Raw genomic sequence first — 18,117 nt, 5'->3', positions numbered from 1 at the left:
ACCTTCCAATTTTATTTATTCTGGTTTGACTTCTTTGTTTATTTGTGGGTTTTTTTTTTTTTTAATTCTAAATCTTGTTCTTCATGACACCTATGTTTATTATCATATCCTGGAAAGGTCTTTTGCCTCTCAACGTCACAAATATTTTCTTCTAGTACTTCAAAGGTTTAATTTTTTACACTTAAATCTTTAAACTCTCTATACTTCATCTAGCCAGTTGCTGAATGTGGATTATAATCATTTCTTCTCCAGATAGGTAGTGAGGAGTTCTAAATGGTAATGTCATACAGATCACTAGCTGGTTACTTTAAATGTCAAGTCTTTTCAAATTAATATGTACATTTCGTATGATTTCTGTCAATCTTAATGAGATATTTTGGAAATTTGACAAAATGAGTCTAAATTTTATCTAGGAGAATAAATATTTTAAGAACAGCCAAGAAAATTTTAAAAGGAAGTTTCAAAAGGAGGGATTTTAGGTTATCAGATAGTAAAATATAAAGATATAATAATGAAAATGAAAGTGTGTAATCAGTGTAAGAACAGTTAAATCAATGAAACATTAGAAATTTCAGAAACTCAAGAACATAGAATTTAGTATAATTTAGTATAGCATATCATTAAGAGTGGGGCTTCCCTGATGGATCAGATGGTAAAGAATCTACCCGCAATGTAGGAGACCTGGATTCGATCCCTGGGTTGGAAAAATCCCCTGGAGAAGGGAATGGCTACCCACTCCAGTATTCTTGCCCAGAGAATTCCACGGACTGGCAGGGCTACAGTCCATGAGGTTGCAGAGTCAGACGTGACTTAGCAAGTAACACTTTCAACTTTCACTTTAATCATTAGAGTAAAATAGTTCAGATCAGTGAGAAAAGAAAGGATTGCTTTCATATTGAAATTGCATCCTTACAATTCTAGAATAAATAAGATTTGGACACCATGTATTATTCTTTTAGTCTGTGTTTAAAGTGGATATTCGATGTTTCATTTAGGACATTAGGTGCCACTAGTAAGTGACACTGATCCATATAGCTATAAAGTTTGGGTGTCAGAACGGAATCTGATATCTCTAATCATCCTCCTCCCTCCCCCATTTGCCAGGAATCCAGAATCATCATATCTCCCGCATTTCACAAAGCTATCTGTCCCCTCATTTCCCACTGCACTTCCCTGGGCTCCCCACTTCCACTTAGGCTTCTGCCCCGCCCATTGTCCTAACAGCCACATTGACTTTTTTACATAAAATGTCTATTTGTTAAGTTTTATAATCAGAAGTGTAAGTTGCTTAATTGGCTTTTAAAATATTATTATTGAAGTGAAATACACACAAAAGCTACCACTGTAACTGTTTTAAAATGTATGATTCAGTGACATTAAGTATATTCACAAAATTGTGCAACCATCACCATTATCTAGTTCCAGAACTTTAATACCCCAAATGGAGATTGCATGCTTATGAAGCAGTCACTTCCCATTCTCCCCTACCTCCAGCCTCTGTAACCACTCATCTGCTCTTTGTCCCTGTGGATCTGACCCACTCTGGACAGTTCATATAAATGGAACCATACAGTACATAGTCTTGTGTGACTAGCTTATTATTTAGCATAATGTTCGCAAGATTCATCCATGTTAGAGCATATATCTGGACCTCATTCTTTTATGGCTGAATAACATCTCATTGTATGCATATATCACATTTTCTTTATCCATTCATCCATCAGTGAATGTTTGGGTTAATTCTACTTTTTGACTATTGTGACAAAGCTGTTGTGGACATTTGTGTACAAATATTTGCTTGAGTATCTGTTTTCAAACAATGGACCTGTTTTTGATGAAAGAATGGAGTTGCTGAGTCATATGGTAATTTTATATTTAGCTTATTGAGGAACTGCCAAACTGTTTTTCAAAGCAGCGGAATCATTTTACATTCCTACCATCAATGTGTGTATGAATGTTCCAGTTGACTCTACATCTTTTCCAACACTTACTATTTTCCTTTAAAAAAAAATTATGGTCACCCTTGGAGAAGGCAATGGCACCCCACTCCAGTACTCTTGCCTGCAAAATCCCATGGACTGAGGAGCCTGGTAGGCTGCAGTCCATGGGGTCGCTGAGAGTTGGACACAACTGAGCGACTTCACTTTCAGTTTTCACTTTCATGCACTGGAGAAGGAAATGGCACCCTATTCCAGTGTTCTTGCCTGGAGAATCCCAGGGACGGGGGAGCCTGGTGGGCTGCCAGATGTCTATGGGGTCGCACAGAGTCGGACACGACTGAAGCGACTTAGCAGCAGCAGCAGTGGTTATGAAGTGATATTCTCATTCTTTGGATTCATATTTCACTGATGACTAATAATGTTGAGCAGTTTTTCATGTGTTTTTGACAATCTGTATATCTTCTTTGGAGATAATCGAATTCTTTGCTTGTCTTTTAATTGGGTTATTTTTCTTTTTTTGTTGAGTTGTGCAAGTTTTTTATACATTCTGAATACTACACTCTTACAAGACATATGATTTACAAATATTCTCTCTCATTCTGTGGGTTGTGTTTTCACTCTCTTGAGAGTATCCTTTGATGCAAACAGTTCTTAATTTTGATGAAGTCCAATTCATCTATTTTTCCCCATTGGTTACTTATTCTTTTGATGTCATATTTAAAAAACCACTGCCAGATTCAAACAGTTACTGTTTAGAGGAGTGAGGGAATGCAGAAACAATGAAAAGGCAGTCAAAAAACAATGGTGCGATGATGGGAAGGGTCCTGGTTCCTCCTTGAGGGATATACATAACAGTCTGATACAAATTTCTGAGTTCTTCTACAGGACCTAAGGCCCCCACTTAGGTGGAATATGGTTAACTTCAGGCTGAGCACAAGCACTTGGATCCCAGACTATTTGGTCCCACAGGCTGATGATTGAGATTCCTGTTATCTCCCTACTAACCAATCAGAGGAAGGTCACACACCCTGCAGACCTCACCTCAGATTTTGCCTATAAAAATCATCCCCTGCAAATGATCAGAGAGTTTGGGTTTTTTGAACATTAGCTGCCCTGGCCTCCTTGTCTGCTGCTGCTGCTGCTGCTGCTGCTAAGTCGTGTCAGTCGTGTCCGACTCTGTGCGACCCCATAGACAGCAGCCCACCAGGCTCTGCCATCCCTGGGATTCTCCAAGCAAGAACACCGGAGTGGGCTGCCATTTCCTTCTCCAGTGCATGAAAGTGAAAAGGGAAAGTGAAGTCATTTAGTCGTGTCCAACTCTTCACAACCCCAAGGACTGCAGCCCACCAGGCTCCTCCATCCATGGGATTTTCCAGGCAAGAGTACTGGAGTGGGGTGCCATTGCCTTCTCCAGGCCTCCTTGTCTGGTGCCTTACAATAAACACTGCACATTCCTTCAAAAAAACAAGAAAAGATAAAAAGAAACCTTTGCCAAATCCAAGGTTAAAAAAAAAATCCTCTCTGTTTACTGCTAAATTGAGCTCTTAAATTTAAATCTTTGGTCTTTTTGAGTTAATTTTTGCATATGGTGTGAGGTAAGGGTGGAGAAGGAAGTGACAACCCACTTTAGTATTCTTGCCTGGGAAATCCCGTGGACAGAGGAGCCTGGCAGGCTGCAGTCCATGGGATCACAAAGAGTCAGACATGACTGAAGCGACTAAGCGTGCATATGTGAGGTAAGAGTCCAGCTTCATTCTTTTGCATGTGTATACCCAGTTCATCTGCTCCATAAGCAGAATGTGGCCCATCTCAAAAGGTGAAAGCAGCCCTAAAATATGGGGTGGTTAGTTTTTATGAGCTCAGTAATTTCATAGGCTAATACATGGAACGATTATTCTAGTTATTTTGGAGAAGGGACAGGATTTCCAGGATTTGGGCTACCACACACTTTTTGGCCTTTAATAGTTAGCCTCAAAACTGTCATGGTGCCTATGGGATGTCATTTAGCTTGCTAATGTATTAAAATTAGCTTATAATAAGGCTCAAAGTCTGCTGGAAGTCTAATCTTCCACCATCTTGGGTGTAATCAGTTGTGTTTTATGCATAGTGGTTCTACCATTCTTTTAAAGGTTGTGCCCTACCCATTTCCCTCCTGTTTCAACTTGAGGTCTCCTCAGGCCCATAAAACTCTTTACTGCCCAGGGCCTTTGCCATGCTCTTCCCTCCACCTTCCACATCTCTTCTTGTTGCATGTCACCTAGTTAAGTATGACTCATCTGTTGGGGAGCCTTACCTAAATCATCAACCTACATATAGTAGTTAGGTTGCCTCTGGTTATTCTCTTTTGTAGTTCTTTGAAGTTTCTTGATAGCAGTGACCTCTGTTGTAACTAATTATTGATGTGGAGCCCAGCTGGCTCCTCCTGGGGTCTTGGGAAGGGGTAGCCTGGTATGTTACAGTCCATGGGGTTGCAAAGAGTCAGACACAACTGAGAGACTGAACGACAACAAGTGTGTTGTCACTAATTATGATATGACTTTTGGTTTAGTCTTGCTTTTCCCATGGACTTTTGGTATCATGATGGTAGGTGCCGTTTCTGTCTTTCACATCAGATCAGATCAGTCGCTCAGTCGTGTCCGACTCTTTGCGACCCCATGAATTGCAGCACGCCAGGCCTCCCTCTCCATCACCAACTCCCGGAGTTCACTCAGACTCACATCCATCGAGTCAGTGATGCCATCCAGCCATCTCATCCTCTGTCGTCCCCTTCTCCTCCTGCCCCTAATCCCTCCCAGCATCAGAGTCTTTTCCAATGAGTCAACTCTTCGCATGAGGTAGCCAAAGTACTGGAGTTTCAGCTTTAGCATCAGTCCTTCCAAAGAAATCCCAGGGCTGATCTCCTTCAGAATGGACTGGTTGGATCTCAGTCCAAGGGACTCTCAAGAGTCTTCTCGAACACCACACTTCAAAAGCATCAATTCTTCAGCGCTCAGCCTTCTTCACAGTCCAACTCTCACATCCATACATGACCACAGGAAAAACCATAGCCTTGACTAGATGAACCTTTGTTGGCAAAGTAATGTCCCTGCTTCTGAATATGCTATCTAGGTTGGACATAACTTTCCTTCCAAGGAGTAAGCGTCTTTTAATTTCATGGCTGCAGTCACCATCTGCAGTGATTTTGGAGCCCCCCAAAATAAAGTCTGACACTGTTTCCACTGTTTCACCCTCTATTTCCCATGAAGTGATGGAACCAGATGCCATGATCTTCGTTTTCTGAATGTTGAGCTTTAAGCCAACTTTTTCACTCTCCTCTTTCACCTTCCTCAAGAAGCTTTTTAGTTCCTCTTTACTTTCTGCCATAAGGGTGGTGTCATCTGCATATCTGAGGTTATTGATATTTCTCCCGGCAATCTTGATTCCAGCTTGTGCTTCTTCCAGTCCAGCGTTTCTCATGATGTACTCTGCATATAAGTTAAATAAGCAGTGTGACAATATACAGCCTTGACGCACTCCTTTTCCTACTTGGAACCAGTCTGTTGTTCCATGTCCAGTTCTAAGTGTTGCTTCCTGACCTGCATACAAAGTTCTCAAGAGGCAGATTAAGTGGTCTGGTGTTCTCATCTCTTTCAGAATTTTCCACAGTTTTTGTGATTCACCCAGTCAAAGGCTTTGGCATAGTCAATAAAGCAGAAATAGATGCTTTTCTGGAACTCTCTTGCTTTTTCCATGATCCAGCAGATGTTGGCAATTTGATCTCTGGTTCCTCTGCCTTTTCTAAAACCAGCTTGAACATCAGGAAGTTCACGGTTCACATATTGCTGAAGCCTGGCTTGGAGAATTTTGAGCATTACTTTACTAGCATGTGAGATGAGTGCAATTTCTGTCTTTAGTTCACCCTAAAACCTCTGCCTTGCCAGGTGTCTTTCACATGATAGACACTTGGTCAATATTTACCCAAAGTATGAAGGATGACAGTAGCTAGTAAATAAAACTGGGAAGATTTCTATATTTCTTAAGATGTAAAAATGGTTAGGGTAATTTAAAATTGTCTATTCCTTAAATAGACAATTAAAAGATGCTTGCTTCTTGGAAGGAAAGTTATGACCAACCTAGACAGCATATTAAAAAGCAGAGACATTACTTTGCCAACAAAGGTCAAGGCTATGGTTTTTCCTGTGGTCATGTATGGATGTGAGAGTTTGACTATAAAGAAAGCTGAGCGCCTAAGAATTGATGCTTTTGAACTGTGGTGTTGGAGAAGACTCTTGAGAGTCCCTTTGACTGCAAGGAGATCCAACCAGTACATTCTAAAGGAGATCAGTTCTGGGTGTTCATTGGAGGGACTGATGTTGAAGCTGAAACTCCAATACTATGGCCACCTGATGTGGAGAGCTGACTCATTTGAAAAGACCCTGATGCTGGGAAAGATTGAGGGCAGGAGGAGAAGGGGATGACAGAGGATGAGATGGTTGGATGGCATCACCGACCAATGTCCACTCAATGGACATGGGTTTGGGTAAGCTCTGGGAGCTGGTGATGGATAGGGAGGCCTGGCATTCTGTGGTTCGTGGGGTCGCAAAGAGTCAGACACAACTGAGCAACTGAACTGAACTGAACTGATTCCTTAAATGGCTCAAGCAACATGCTTAAAACTGTAGTTGATCCCCAGACTGGTCAATTTTCATAATACTTATTTTTATTTTAAAAAATGTTTTTTAAATGCTGGAGAGGGTATGGAGAAAAGGGAATGTTGATGGGAATGTAAGTTGGTGCCACCACAGTGGAAAACAGTATGGAGGTTCCTCAGAAAACTAAAAATAGAATTACCATATGATCCAGCAATCCCACATCCAGACAAAACTGTAATTCAAAAAGATATATGCACCCCTGTGTTCATAGCAGCACTATTCATCATAGCCAAGATATGGAAACAACCTAGATGCCCACTGACAGATGAGATGGATAAAGAAGATGTGGTACATATATACAACGAAACTTCACTCAGCCATAAAAAATAATGGAATAATGCCATTTGCAGCAACATGGATAAAACTAGAGATTATCATACTAAGTGAAGTAAATCAGAAAGAGAAAGACAAATATCACATGGTATCACTTATATGTGGAGTGTAAAATATGACACAAAAGAACCTATCTATGGAACAGAAACAGAATCAGGGACATAGAAAATAGACTGGTGGTTGCCAAGGGGGAGGGAGTTGGATTGGGAGAGGGTTGGACTGGGAGTTTGGAATTCGCAGATGCAAGGTGTTGTATAAAGGATGGATAAACAACAACGTCCTGCTGTATAGCACAGGGAGCTATATTTAGTATCCTGTGATAAACCATAGTGGAAAAGAATATGAAAAAGAATGTACATATATATAAGTATCACTAAGTCACTTTGCTGTACAGTTGTAATTAACACAGCATTGTAATTCAGTTATACTTCAATAAAAAAGAATTTTAAAAAATGTTTTTTGAGTTGTATGTGGTATTCTACATTTTCCTGTCTCTCATACCTCTAACTTTCACTGTTAAGTATAGTGATTTTGCTGTTTATTCTTAAATGGGCTTTCCAAAAATATATGGTTTATTTATGTGCAACTGAAGCTTTGATTTTCTTTTGGACCTAAGCATTTTAATAGGTTTTCTTTCAATTATAAACTCTTTTTACATTTAAACTTTAACTATTTACTTTTAGTTGTAGAGCCTAATGGTCAGCCTACATCCTTTCTGATATTGGAGCTATATTGTAACTTAATATATGGCCACCTATAAAAAATATAGTATGTTCAGATATGGAGAAATATCAATTCAATACTTTTCTGAAAATATCAGATAGATCTCTTCTTATTAATTTCCTGATACTCAATGAGACTTTTTGAGCTTAAGACTCAATTTCTTTCATAGTTATTTTCCTATGTTCTTTCCTGAAATTTCTATTTTGAATTTGTGTAGGTAATACATTTTACCTCCATGTCTCTCTCTCTTATTTTAATAAGAGGCAAATAAGATGAGGCAGTAAGACAGGACAGTTTACTGGACATAAGGCAAATTATTTAAACTCTTTCTGCTCAATTCTCCATCTATAACAGGAGAGTACCTACATCATGTGAGGATTAAAGGAGATAAAGTGTCATTTGCGGTTTGTCTCTGAGAAGCAGCCATACTTGGCTGGTGCTGGTATCTCCAGTTCAAAGCAAGAGACATGTGGGCCTGGGACCCAGAGTGGAGACCAACGTTCATGAAATTGAAACATCTCCATGTCCTCTCTGACTAAATTGAATTCAGCTGCTGAAGAAGGTGGGAAGGAGATATGGTTGTTGGGTAGATGTTTGAACTTGGTTGGCAGTCTTTTTCAGAAGGTACCTTATATATCTAGTATACATGGGTATCATGAAAGGCTGTTTCACCTGACTTAATTCATCATCAGTCTAGATGTGACAAATAAGGGACATTCTGCTTATCCTATGCCCATGACATTCACCTCACTGTTGAGAAACAAGGCATGGCTAGTTTGTAATGATTTTGCCCTTAAGGATGCACAGCACTTCTAGGACTCACCACTGTCTGGCTTCAGGAGTTTTGTGTCTGCTGGGTTTGTTCACTCTGCAACCCACCCAGCCATCTCTAGCTGTATATCCTCCTTCCTCAGCATCAAAAGTAGAGATAAATGATGAAGCCTCTGAGTGGAGTTGCTCTTTTCTTTGAAACCCAATAGGTAAAAAACTTGCTACTCTCATGTTCTTGTTCTGGGGCTCGGTCACTGGAAGTTAGTTTTAGTAGTAAGTTTCCTGGATGATGTATCAGCCAGCCCGTGACTATGCTGCAACCTGGCAAGAGGAGTTTTTTACAACTGGTGCACAGGCAGAGAGGCAAGATCATTTGTTTGCTGATTCGGTGTTGGCCTTTTGCTGTGTGCCATCACCATGCTGAACTTGGTGTGGGTTAAAAGATAAATTAGAGGCTGCTACTGAAGCAGGGGGAATACTGGATATGAAGTTAGGAGACCTAGGTGGGAGTAAGATAAGCCTCTTAATTTTTCCACCCTCTAGTTTTCTTGACTGTAAAATGAGAATAATAATATCTACTCTCTCATGCTGTTGTGAAAATTAGATAAGATGATGTATATGAACTTAACGAGTGGTGCCTGGAATTTAGTGGGCATTCAAAACACCTGAGTTGATTGAATAAAATGAAGCCCAAACCCTCATGGGGAGATAGCACACATTTGAACAACTTTATTACATGGTAGAAAGTAATAGATGCTGTGCTTAAAAATTTCTGGCCATGTAAGACTGGTTCAGTGTGCTAAAATCAATCAATGAAATCCACTATGTTAACAACTAAATAAGAAAAATCACAATTATATCAATAGATGCAGAAACAGAATTTTATAAAGTTCAATATTCATTCACAATAAAAATTCTTAACAAACTAGAAGAGAAGTAGAAAGAGACTCTCAGAAATGGAAAGAAATGCCTTTAACCTGAGGTAGATCTCAAAAGCTGTTATTCCATTTGCATGACATTCTGGAAAAGGCAAAACTTGTAATGATGGATCAGTGGTCTCCAGGGTTAGGGGTCAGGGGCTAGGATGATTGATAAAGAGCATCTACCAAAATCTGCAGCTAACATCATACCACATGGTGAAAGTTGAATGCTTTCTCCCATAATCAGAGAGAGAGTGTTCCTATTCGTTATTGTACTGAAAGCCCTAGCAGGTGCAATAAAGTAAGAAAGAGTAATGGAAAGCATTAAAGTTGGAAAGGAAGAAATAAATTTATCTATACTCATATAAGACATGATTGGTTACACAGAAAATCCAAAGAACTATCAATAAAAAGCTCTTGGAACTAATAAATGAGCTGTATTATGGGATATAAAGTAAACACTAAAAAAAAAAAATTGGAAACTGAAATTTAACATGCAGCCCATTTACAATACTCCCTCCTATTTTAGACATAAATATAACAAAATATCTGCTGAAAACTATAAAATGTTGATGAAATAAGTCAAAGAAAGACTAAATAAATGGGGAGACATACCTGATTCATGAACTGAAAGATGCAGTATTCGCTGTCAATTCTCTCCCAATTGATCTATAGATATAATGTAATCCCACTCAAAATCCAAGCAAGCTTCCTTATAGATATCAAAAATTTTATTCTAAAATTCATATGGGAAGGCAAAGGAATAGAATAGTGAAAACAATTTTGAAGAAGGACAAATTTGGAGGAAACCAATCATGACAAGGTAATATTGGCAAAAGGATAGTCACATTGATCAATGGAACAGCATAGAGAGCCCAGAGATAGACTCAGGCAAATAGAGTCAACTAATTTTTGACAAAAGGACAAAGGCAATTCTTTGAAGAAAGGACAGTGGTTTCAACTGTGGTTCTGGAATAGTTGGATTTACATATGCAAAAAAAAATGCCTCCCATCCTAAACCTCAGACCATATCCAAATATTAAATCAAAATGGATCAGAGGTATAAATACAGAGCGTAAAACTTAAAACTCTTAGAAGAAACCATAAGAGAAATCTTAGATTAGGCAGAGAGCTCTTAGAAATGACAAAAGTGCAGTCCATTTTTTAAAAAAATGGTAAGTTGAACATAAGCCAAATGTAAAACTTCTGTTCTGTGAAAGTGCAAGTTGCTCAGTCATGTCTGACTCTTGGCGACCCCCTGGACTATACAGTCCATGGAATTCTCCAGGCAAGAATACTGGAGTGGATAGCCTTTCCCTTCTCCAGGGGATCTTCCCAACCCAGGAATCAAACCCAGTCTCCTGCACTGCAGGCAGATTCCTTACCAGCTGAGCCACCAGGGAAGCTCTTTGTTTTGCAAAGAACTTCCTAAATAGAATGAGAAGACAGCCCAAACACTGGGAGAAAATACCTCCAAATCATATAATGAACAAAGGAGTTGTATCCAGACTATACAAAGTACTTTCAAAATTCAACAATAAGAGACCAAAGAACCTGATTGAAAATAGGCAAAAGTTGTTAATCCCTGGAAGTCCAGTGGTTGAGACTCAGCTCTCACTGCTCAGGGCCTGGGTTCAATCTCTGGTTCGGGAACTAAAATCCCACAAGCCTTCATGGAGTAGTCAATAAATAAATAAGCAAAAGTTATATGGAAGACAAATAAACCCATGGAAAGATGCTTGACCTCATAAGTCATAAGGAAAATGCAAATTAAGACCACAGTGGCACCCCACTCCAGTACTCTTGCCTGGAAAATCTCATGGACGGAGGAGCCTGGTAGGCTGCAATCCATGGGGTCGCAAAGAGTTAGACACGACTGAGCGACTTCCCTTTCACTTTTCACTTTCTTGCATTGGAGAAGGAAATGGCAAGCCACTCCAGTGTTCTTGCCTGGAGAATCCCAGGGATGGGGGAGCCTGGTGGGCTGCTGTCTATGGGGAAGAACAGAGTCGGACACGACTGAAGCGACTTAGCAGCAGCAGCAGCAGCAAATACCACTATACACCTATTAGAGTAGCTAGAAAAATACCAACAATGCCAAGTGGATGAGGATGTGCAGCACCTAGAACTCTCCTGCTTTGCTAATGAGAATGAAAATGGTTGAAACCCTCTGGAAACAGTTGGCAGTTTCTTAGGAAGGTAAACTTATTCTTGGCAAATGACTTAGCAATACTACTCCCGGGCATTTATCCCAAAGAAATGAAAACATATGCTTACACAAAATCCTACATATGAATATGTACAATAGCATTATCTATAATCACCAAAATTGGGAAAAAACTCAAATGTCCCTCAGTGGGTGAATGGATTAAAAAAAAATTGTACATTCATATAATGGTATATTACTCAGCAATGAAAAAGAACAAACTATTAATGCATGTAATAACTTGGATTAATCTTAAATATACTATATACTAAGCGAAGGAAACCAGTTTCAAAAGGTTATATACTGTATGATTTTATTTATTAATATGTCACATCCTGGAAAAGGCAAAACAGTAGTAATAGGGAACAGATCAGTGGTCACCAGAAGTTAGGGGTAAGGGATGGTCTGACTGCAAAGGAATTGCATGAAGGAATTTTGGGGTTTTGATGGAAATGATTGTCCTTTCTCCTATGTGTTAGTCGTTCAGTCATGTCCAACACTGCAACTCCATGAACTGTAGCACACCACGCTCCTCTATCCATGGAATTCTCCAGGCAAGAATACTAGAGTGGTAGCCATTCCCTTCTCCAGGGGGATCTTTCTGACCCAGGGATCGAACTCAGGTCTCCTGCATTGCAGGCAGATTCTTTACCACTGAGCCACCTGGGAAGCTCTCCTTTATCCTATAGTGAAGTCGCTCAGTCGTGTCCAACTCTTTGCGACCCTATTGCCTGTAGCCTGCCAGGCTCCTCCACCCATGGGGTTTTCCAGGCAAGAATACTAGAGTGGGTTGCCATTTCCTTCTCCAGGGGGTCTTCCCAACCAAGGGATCGAACCCTGGTCTCCCACACTGCAGGCAGACTCTTTACCGTCTGAGCCACCAGGTAAGCCCCCCTTTATCCTATAAGTAGCAGCAATTACTTACAAGAATTACAAGAATCAATGCATGTCTTAAAATTCATAGAATTGTACAGTCAAAAGTTTTTATTGTGTTTTAATTTTTTAAAACTCTGACCAGAATCTGAACAAAGAGAAGGCAGGTGGCCACAGGGCATTGGCCCCTACATGTCTGGTGTTGAATCACCTTCCTTAGGAAGGGGATTCAGCACTGAGTTTGGTAGCATGCTCAAGCCTCTCAAATTCAGCTCCCTTTAAATGTGGGGTTCATTTGCTACCTCAAACCAAAATGGCACGTGGTAAGTATTTTCGCATGGGTACCATTTCTGTGCCTCTAATGGGTTTCAGGGAAACACTGTAGGTGGGTTGGGGTGCAGACATGCAGATGAGCTTTCTCCAACTGAGGACTGCAGGCCACACAGGCCTGAGTGAGTGCAGTGGCACAGATGGGACTGCACTGGGACCACACAGATGCACAACCTGCTTCAAATCTTTCAGAGCCAGAAATTCCCGGCAACTAAGAGGAAACAGAGAGGCAGCCTGGGGTGCTGGAAATATCACTGGCCTGGAGACAAGGGAAGGTTTGGTGAGATTGTGGGCTGGGTAATGAAAGGGATGCAGGAAGTCAGGCCTAGGTTCCCTGTGCCCAGTAACAGCCAGAGCTGTTCCACTCTGATTCTTTTATAGACTGGGCCTCTGCAAGATGCCTTCTATTTAAAGAGCAGCTTTCTGCTGCTTTAAACAAGGTTTAATCACTACAAGGGGCTACCCTGGTAGCTCAGCTGGTAAAGAATCTGCCTTCAATGCAGAAGACCCTGATTTGATTCTTGGAGGAAGTTCCCCTGGAGAAGGGATAGGCTACCCACTCCAGTATTCTTGGGCTTCCCTGGTGGCTCAGATGGTAAAGAATCTACTTGCAATGCAGGAGACCCAGGTTCAATCCCCAGGCTGAGAAGATCTCCTGGAGGAGGACATGGCAACCCACTCCAGTATTCTTGCCTGGAGAATCCCCGAGAGCCAACCTGGGTGGATGGATGAGGCTGCAGGACTTGCCATCAGTTGGATGACCCCAAAGACAGGCCAGTAGGTCGGGTGGAGGGTGGTGGTCAGGTTGAAAGTCAAAGACCTGGCAAACATATGGGGATTCAGGACAGAGAAACTGAGGCATGGGCTTATTGATGGACCCTCTGCCCAGTCACGCTCTGGCTACAAAGTCCAGTTTCTTTTGTGAAGTCCAAATCCTTCTGTTATGGATGATTTGGGGCCCCTGTCAAACATTTGATGGGTTTCCTTTGTCACTGCCACACATTGGGGCAGGTTGACTCCTGAAATCTGGGCAAACAGTGCCACATGTTAAACCTGAAGACAGGGAAGAAGACTTTGTGGTAATGCTGAATCTGCCAGCCCTGTGTTATCAGTTAGAGGTTCCTTGGCCATTTTTTGGTTTGTTTCTAAAGCATTTTTGAAACCTGTATACATCAGGAGTTAAATGAGATCTTCTGTGCCCCACACCGTTAAGACCAAGAGGAAGCACTTATAAACTCCCCCTCACCCCAGGTCTTATGAGGTCTTTGTGAGCTGGGGTCAGAGCCAGCCTTCATGAGTGAGACCCTGTGACCCTGCACTCAGAGGGCCCCCTCTTTGGTGTAATGCTCTGTTGTCATTGAATTTTTAAGACTCATGAATGAGGGGATCCAAATTTTTGTTTTGCACCAGACTCTGCAAATTCGGTAGCCAGTGTTGCCTGGCATTTTAGGTCTGAATTATTGCTATTACATTTTTATTTTTATGTTGTATATCTTAACTGTCAAAAGTGTACTTGAAAATTATAGTCAGTCTTATAACTCAGACTTACAGTGATTATTTGAACTTCTTGCCTAACTTGCTGCCAATCTAACTGTAGGAGAAGGTGGACTGTGAGCCAACAAACAAATTTTTAAAATCCCTATGTGGGCTGTGGTCATGGAAAAAATATAAGACACAAATGGGTATATAATTGAGTTTTGGGGGGATTTTTACATTCACATGAAACCACTCTTTCGCTGAGCGGACACTATATTGGGTGACTTTTGGGTTCCATTCCCTGTGCTGAAGAAGGGAATACATAAAGACATAGCACAATGCCTGCCCTCAAGGAATTCCCTGTCTAATTAAGCGTTTTTCGGGCTTTTTAAACATCAACACAGAGTATGGAAAAGCCATGTAGTCCACATACAGAAAAGGTGAAACAATAGTTTCACAATACTACTTACAGTGAAACAATACTACTTACAGTGCGTTCTAATTTTTATTGTTTCTCTTTTTTTTTAATGCTGGTTGTACCACATGAAGTTGATTTCACAACCCGTTAGCCTAAGTTTTAAAAGCATTGCTGTGGGACTTCACTGGTGGTCCAGTAGTTAAGACTCCGTGCTTCAGATGCAGGGGGTGTGGGGAACTAAGACCCACATGCCATGTGGTGTGGCAAAAAATTGTCTTTAATTTTTAATAAAAATAAAAAATAAAAGCACTGCCATAATGGGAAAGATTAATGTGTAAGCAAATAATATTTTGATGATAGGTAAGGGTGATGTGGACTTTGCAAATGAGTGTTATTTGCTCTGAGTCCTGAAGGATAAAGAGTTTTCCAGGGTGAGGAGGTGGCTATGGAAATAAGAAATTCCCGACCCAGGGGCCATGTCTGTGACTGAAGAAAGGTAAGCATTCCACAGGACGTGGGCACCTGGGAGTTGTCCTGGAAAGGAACATATAGTGGGAGGCTCAGCATGCCAGGCAAGGAGCTCCTTCACTATCCTGTGTAAGCCATCAGAAGATTTTTTAAAAGTTTTATTTGAAGTATCATTTATACATCGTAAAATTCACCCATTCTAAGTGCACAGGTTCTGGATTTTTAGTAAATTTATACAGCTGTGCAACCACCTCCATGATCCAGTTTTAAGACCTTTCCATCAGTCCAGAAATTTCCCTTGTTCCCATTTCCAGTCAATCCCCAATCCTACCTCCAACCCCAGGCACCACTGATCTGCTTTTTGTCTCTATAGATCTATCTTTTCTAGAAATTTCATACAAATTCATACATTACATGATGTTTTATGTCTGACTTCTTTCCCATGACATCATGTTTCTGAGATTTATCTGTGTTGTTGCATGTATTAGCATTCCACTGATTGAATATACCACAGTTTATCCATCGGCCAATTGATGGACGTTTGGATTGCTTCCAGTTTGGGGCACTGTGAGCCTTTGCATCCAGACATTTGTTTTCATTTCTCTGGGGCAATCCTAGGAGTTGAATTGTTGCCACAGTGGCTTCTGCAGCGGCTGCACCATTTCACATTCCCATCAGCAACCTCCAAGGGTTCCAAAAGTCTCCATGTCTGCTGGGGGTTGTGAGCAGAGAAGAGACAGGATGGGGGTTGCATCTAAAGAGATTGCTCCAGCTGCAGGGTGGGGGTTAACTGGGAGGGAGAGGGAGGGGGCTGAGGCAGAGGCAAAGGGAGGAATCAAGGACGTGGGCTCAAACTAAGGCTTTGGGTGCTTAGAGAAGAGAGACGCACCTGCTGGGGCCAGGAGTCAAAAGGACGGGAGCCACAGAGCACTTCTCCTGCTGGCTCCATGGCACACAGTTAAGAAGAGGGACAGAGAAGGCGATGACCTGAAAGCAAAACTTGCAACCAGACTGAAGCGATGGTGCTGAAGCCCCGGGCCCATCTCAGGTTCCATCAAGTAAGTTGGGCTCAGCAGTCATGTCCCTCAGGACTGTTCACAAATCCTCTGAAGGAAGTGGTTTCCAGCCCTGGATTCCATCTGAATCACCTGGGAAACTCTAAAATCTGCTGACTGGTCCTGGTGATCATATGGGTGCAGCCAGGACATAGAAAGGTTTAAAGATCCCAGGTGAGTGCAGTGTGGACCTGAGTGAGCACCACCCTCCAGGCAAGTTCACCAACTCTGGTACACGTGCTGTTAACCCCTGGGGAGTTTGACAAGCTGCAGATGCCTGGGTCTTATCCAGAACTTTTGGTATCATTGGCAAAGAGTGACCGCCAGAACTTAAAAAATCTCCACAGGTGATCATATTGTGAGGCCAAGTTTGAGAACCACTGTTAGAGGCAGCTTGTTTGGAACCAAGAGTCAATTTTGAGCAGATGCTTCCAATGCCAGCATTTCCTATGTGTGTTCTTGATTCTCTTGGATTTCAGAAGTAGATCAAGAAATCTTTTTTTTTTTTGAAATGCACAGATCATTTTTCCAAAGCAATCTTATAGTACATGTTATTAAAAAAATAAAATTGGATTCCAGTGTACATGTTCTGTAAATCCATCTGGTTTACATATAATATTTACACATACAGATACCAAAAGAATTTAAAGATGTTTGTGGGTAAGGAACCAGCATATTAGCTATGTGTTGCCTACTCTGTGGTCTACACAGCACATGTATACATAAACACACATCAGACACTTACGATGAACTGAGTAACTATAGGTAAAACAGTTTATTTTGCCAGGATCCCAGATCGTAATGGAAAGCTCATTTATGCATACTTTTCTGGCCTAAGTATTTTGAGACAGTAAATTAAATAAACAAAAATGATGGCTTGTACCTTTTAGTTCCTCCAGGTGTTTGGTACTTGTGCATTTCTACCCATGAAACTCAAGTATCTTTTAACTCTTGCAGCAGTAACTTAATAAAGAGGCTGGTTTTATTTTTTAAAGTTGGGTTGTTTTACCAAATGCCCTGCATATTAAGTTTTCTAGGTACTATTTGCAATCTTCAAACTTAATCCCTTAATCCCTTGGTGTGGTCCAGAGCAGAGTCTCAGGGGGAGGCAAGTGCCACAGAGGAGCCTTGCCTCTGCTTGTTTTCGGCCCTGGGATTATGACACATCGGCTAAGGTTTTTTGAGGCCTGACCAGAAGCCTTGGGTCCATTTTAGGTCAACTTCGGTTTTCATTCGCTGTGGCCATCAGGGACTTCTAAGCCTATAGTGAGCACATAGACTAGTTCCCCCAGGCGTAAGCAGAGGCCTACGCCACCGTTTTCCCTCTGCCAGGGTCCAGTTTCTCAGTGACCTCAGGTCTAGGTCAGTTTCTTGATTTCTGCATCTGGAACAATGGAAATGATCCTGAGGCTGGCCTCAGAGGGGGCTGATGAGTCATGGAGAGCACAGGGTCTCCGCTAGGGGGCCCCAAGTGGGACAGTGGCATCCTCAGGGCCTGTTCCCTTGGAACTCAGAGCAGCACCAGGGCTATAGGCTCAGAGGCTGGGTTCCCTAATCAGGGACTGCCCGCCGCCCCCACCCTACCAACGCTTTCACTCCCCCACTAGGAAGGCTCACGGGTGAGGCTTGTACTGGATCCAGGTTGACATAGATAAGGGCCAGCTGCTGGTACCCTCCAGCTCTGGTCACTGTGCTTCTTTCCTCACCTCTCCCCTCTGCCCAGGCCTGTTTCATCCAAGGTAGAGCATAAAAAGTCAGAAGGTGATTATGACCACACCACCACCCCACCTCCTACCAGGAATGAGGTGAAAGAGCAAGAGTGTGGTCCACTGAGGTGGAGGCGATTGTACTGTCTCAAGGAACACTGTACCTGGAGACAAACATCCCAAGTTCAAGTACCCTTTCTATCACTT

At 41.6% G+C, this 18,117-nt stretch overlaps 1 protein-coding gene and 1 long non-coding RNA gene across 2 annotated transcripts in view; one reads left to right on the top strand and one right to left on the bottom strand.

The window, feature by feature from the left end:
- Positions 1-18,117, top strand: part of COL23A1 (collagen type XXIII alpha 1 chain) — a 397,795-nt gene that overhangs the window by 157,238 nt on the left and 222,440 nt on the right. The window lies entirely within an intron of this gene.
- Positions 15,552-16,180, bottom strand: LOC147369117 (uncharacterized). Its single transcript, XR_015168494.1, has 2 exons — positions 16,039-16,180; positions 15,552-15,858 (listed from the first exon to the last, which is right to left on the bottom strand). It is a non-coding gene; the product is annotated as an uncharacterized LOC147369117 (long non-coding RNA).

The sequence above is a fragment of the Bos grunniens genome, chromosome 7 (genome assembly GCF_055505025.1).
Source record: "Bos grunniens cultivar Pamir isolate PY7600 chromosome 7, Bosgru_T2T1.0, whole genome shotgun sequence".
Lineage (NCBI taxonomy): Eukaryota > Metazoa > Chordata > Mammalia > Artiodactyla > Bovidae > Bos > Bos grunniens.
This window is presented reverse-complemented; position numbering and strand designations above follow the sequence as displayed.